This window comes from Ictidomys tridecemlineatus, chromosome 5, assembly GCF_052094955.1.
Source record: "Ictidomys tridecemlineatus isolate mIctTri1 chromosome 5, mIctTri1.hap1, whole genome shotgun sequence".
NCBI lineage: Eukaryota > Metazoa > Chordata > Mammalia > Rodentia > Sciuridae > Ictidomys > Ictidomys tridecemlineatus.
The window spans coordinates 175,054,632-175,059,197 of NC_135481.1; the positions used below are offsets into that span (position 1 = coordinate 175,054,632).

The 4,566-nt window shown below is 54.4% G+C and overlaps 1 non-coding gene across 1 annotated transcript; it reads left to right on the forward strand.

Annotated features, from left to right (window-relative positions):
• The first annotated feature begins 1,011 nt into the window (after nucleotides 1-1,011).
• Nucleotides 1,012-1,084, forward strand: Trnaa-cgc (transfer RNA alanine (anticodon CGC)). Its single transcript has one exon. It is a non-coding gene; the product is annotated as a tRNA-Ala (tRNA).
• Nucleotides 1,085-4,566: the final 3,482 nt, after the last annotated feature.

A 4,566-nucleotide genomic window follows, 5' to 3' on the forward strand; every position in this document is an offset into this window, starting at 1 on the left:
TGAGAGGCGGAGCACCCCGGTGAGACCCTGTCTCTATTTTATTTTGATTTTTTGTGGTGCTGGGCAGACCCCAGGGCCTTGTGCATGGGAGGCAAGCCCTTGCATGAGGTCAGGCCACTCGCCCCCAAAACCAAATGGGAAAAGGGATGGAGAAAAGCACTCTGGCTACACAGGTGGCCAGGGAACCCCGTCCTCAGCCCCACCTTTGACAGAGAGACTGACAGTGACTTTGGGTTTTAGAGAAAGGGGAATGAGGGCGAGGGTAGGGGTTGCACTGCTGGAGGCTTTGGACAGTGGCCAAAGCTGGTGATTTTTTTTTTTTTTTTTTTTATGTGGTTCTGGGGTTTGGATCCAGGGCCCTCTACCACTGAGCCACATCCCAACCCTTTTTTATTTGTTTCTACTTGGAGGCAGGGTCTTGCTAAGTTGCTGAGGGCTTCGCTAAGTTGCTGAGGCTGGCCTCAAACTTGTCGTCCTCCTGCCTCAGCCTCCCGAGCTGCAAGGATTCCCGGGGGCATGACTGAAGCTAGTCTGAGAACACTGTGGCCGACGCCTGGGCCCTGCGCTCACCCACCTGCTCCCCAGACACACCACACACAGCCCTGCTTACACGGAGGAGCCATCCTGCCTGTACTGGTCCTCCTAGTGCCCAGCCCGACTGGTCCGCCAAGGCTTGGCCCTGCTGCAGGAGGGCTGCCACCCTGCCGTTCACCAAGCACCCCTGGGACCCACAGCCAGCCAGAGCGGGCGCTGGAGATCTAGGCAAAATGAAGCACTGCTTCCCGGCTTCCACACTCACTTATTTATTCACTCCTGGCTGGGGGTAGAGCTCAGGGACAGAGCACTTGCCTGGTGGGCACAAGGACCCATGCCTCCATTCCTCCCTTTCTTCCCGCTCTCACCCTCTTACTTTTTTTTTTTTTTGTACCAGGATTGAACTCAGGGCCACTCAACCACTGAGCCACACCCCAGCCCTATTTCATGTTTTATTTAGAAACAGGGTGTGGGGCTGGGGATGTAACTCAGTTGGCAGAGTGCTTGCCTCGCATGCACGAGGCCCTGGGTTCAAATCCCAGCATCACGGGGTGGGGGGGGGAAGAAACAGGGTCTCACTGAGTTGCTCAGCCTCTCACTGTTGCTGAGGCTGGCTTTGAACTCGAAATCCTCCTGCCTCAGCCTCCCCAGCCGTTGGGATTTCAGGCAGACACCACTGCACTCAGCTCACACTCACTCTTCCTGGGCCTCTTGGAGCTGGCAAAGCTGCAGCCCCACCTGCCCCTCCTCCCCGCCCCTCCTCTAGCTCACAGGGCTGCTCCACTGAGTGCACAGATTAGCTGCTGAGTCCTCTCAGCTCTTCCCCATTCAAACCTGGTCCATGGACCCTGCCCAGGTACACAACCCGGAGGAATCTTGTGTTTCTCTCTCCTTCTAGGCCACATGTCCCAGGCCAGATGCTCATGAAATCCTGTGAGTGTCGCCCTCACCAGGTCCCCCATGGCCCGGTGCCCAGAGCTTGGCTTCAGTATGCTGGGACAGGAAATTCACAGTCCTGATGACATCAACTCAGCTGAGACTTGGAGCAAGGCCAGGGTCACTGGTCCCCTTGCCACACACATCTGTGGTGCACACCTGTCAACAAGCTCATGTGAGCATGTGGCCTGGACAAGGACATGGCATGTCAAGGCCACAGGGAATGTCAGTGTGGGAATCCAGCCATGGCACATCTAGCGCAGGGATACACCTCCACAGCGGTGGAGGCCCATGCCCTGTTTAATAGCATAGGACCAGCCGGGCCCGGCAGTGCATGGACTTGGGAGGCTAAAGTAGGAGGATTAAAAGTTCAAGGCCAGCCTCAGCAATTTAGTAAGACCCTGTCTCAAAAAAGGAGCGGGGTGGCTCAGTTACATGCCCCTGGGTTCAATCCAAAAAATATACATAGGACCAGGGTTTATTTGTGGTACTGTTTGTTTGTTTTCCTGGTTCTGGAGATGGAACCCAGGGCCTTGGGTATGCAGGGCAAGCACTCTACCAACTGAGCCATGGCCCCAGCCCTGTTTGTATCTTGGGATGAAATCCAGGGAATACTTTGCCACTGAGCTACCTCCCCAGCCCTTTTATTTTTTATTTTGAGACAGGGGCTCACAAATTTGCCCAGGCTGGCCTCAGACTTGAAACCTTCCTACCCTAGCCTTCTGAGTTACTAGGATTACAGGCGTGCAACACCACACCCTGCTGGTTTTTATTTTTTATTTTTTTGTACTGGAAATTAAACCCAGAGGTACTTTACCACTGAGCCACATCCCTAGTCCTTGGTACTTTCTAAATTGCTGAGGGTCTTGCTAAATGTCTGAGGCTGGACTTGAACTTGTGATCCTCCTGCCTCAGCCTCTTGAGTTGCATGCCCCCACTGTGCCCAGTTTGTTTGTTTTTCAGACAGGGTCACTCTGTGTTGTCCGGGCTGGCCTCAAACTCCTGGGCCCAAGCTATCTTCCTGTCTCAAGTTCCCTAGGGGCTGGGACTGCAGGTGTGTGCCACTACCCCTTGCTCTTGGGCCAGTTTGAATCTCAGCCATAGATGTGTAACCCTGGGTCAACCACCTCACTTCTCCAAGCCTTATCTTTACCTATAGTAAGTGCTCAGTAAATGTAGCTGCTCAATCAATAGCAGAGAAAGAGCACTTACCCAGTGAGCCTGTCAGCGGCTGCCACCCTCACGGTAACAGTCTGCAGGCCTCTTGGTGTGCATGTGCACACAGGTCCCTGCCTGCGGGCCTGTCGGTTGACACAGGAATGCATGCATCTGCACGCCACAGGAGGCTGCCTATGTGGGTCTAGCAGTGCTTGGCTGTTCCCGGGAGCTTCTGAGTGCCTGCTTCAGGCAGGAGTCGGTTCCTTGGAAAAGACACCCAGGAGCTGCCCGAGTGTGTGTGTGTGTGTGTGTGTGGGTGGGTGGGTGGGTGTGCGCTTCTGAACATGACCCCCCCCCCTTCTCAGGCAGCTCGGTGGGCAGATTCTGCTGGGCCGTGTCTGCACCCTCCAGAGGTGTGGGGCGTTCTGGGCCTGCATTGCTTGGGTTCAAATTCCAGCTCTGCCAACTGCGCAGTTTTGGACAGAACTCGAAAACACTCTGCTCAGTTTTTCTGTGAACTGAAGCTAATGGGAATTAAGAGGCCTGAACAGGCGGATCCTCAGAAAGTGCTGAGAACCGAGCCCAGCCCTGAAGGTGCTGTGCACACCGCTGTTACGAGCTGCTTTCTGAATGCCCCTGTCCCTGTGAGGTGACATTGTTCTTCTATCAGTGTTTACCCTGCTCTGTCTCCACTGTCAGTTGGCAGGACAGTCCTCTCTGCCAGACCCTGAAGTCCCTGGAGGGCAAGGTCCTGTCTGAGTCATCTAGAGTTGGCACCTGGTGTTGTCTGCTTATTCTGAACCTCAGCTTTTCTCTTCATAGCATTTAGCGACTCTTCCCCGTGCCTGACACTACGCTAAGCCCACCAGGTCTTAAACAATCGCAAGAGCTTAGGAGGCGGAGGCAGGAAGGCCTCATTTTGGAGGCCAGCCTGGGTGACTTAGCCAGACTTTGTCTCAAAATAGAAAATAAATAAACAGGGCTGGGGATGTTAACAGTGGTACTGGGTTCAATCTCTAATACCAGAGAGAGAGAAAGAGAGAGAGAGAGATTGATTGATGGAGCTTCCTATTCTTGCTACCCTTATTTTAGAGACAAAAACAAAAACAAAACAAAATTTTTAAAAATCCAAACAGAAGCTCAGAGAGGTTAAGAAATTCCTCAGGCTCACACAGTGCCTTGAGGGAATGAGACTTGGGGGCAGATTCTGGGGCCTGCCTGGCTGCCGGCTGGCTGTCCTCTCTCCCCACCTCCCAGGACCCCTTCCTCCTGGGGTGAATGCTGCTTTGTCTCTCTCGCCCTGGGGCACGCTTCTGTGGTGCAGTTGGGGTGAGGGGTCAGGTTCTCTCTGGGTCAGCAGGGACGGTGTGTGTGTGTGTGTGTGTGTGTGTGTGTGTGTGTGTGTGTGTGTGTGCAGGAGGGAGGGCGGCCTCCAGTGCTGTGGGGGTTCAGGCTCTTGGATAAAAGAGAAGTGGGGCAGAAGGTGAACCCCACTGGCTGACTCTGCCTCTCTCAGATCTCCCCCACCTTAGAGAGGAGAGGGAGCCCCCACGGCCCCCGGAACAGCTTCTCCCAGGCGGGTCAGGCTTCCAGACCGCCCAGCTGCAACCACTTCCAAGGACACCAGAGGGCGCCCTGAGACAGCCGCGCTCTCTGACTTCCCCGGGTCTGGGGCGACCCACCGAGGCCTTGGGTACCCTGCTGTTGTGGAGTGATCTCTCTTAGAGAAGTCACTTAGGGAGAGTGATCGACAGCATTGATGGACTCTTCCACGTCCTCCATGATTTTCTGCCTACTTGTTCCATCGAGCACTGACAGAGTGGATTGACAGTCAAGCCACATTCTGGAAACGGTCTCAGGGAAGTCAATTTGGGGTTCATTGGTTTTTGGTCCATTCTTTTTTTTTTTCCACATTTTGGTGGGGGATACTCTTGATCC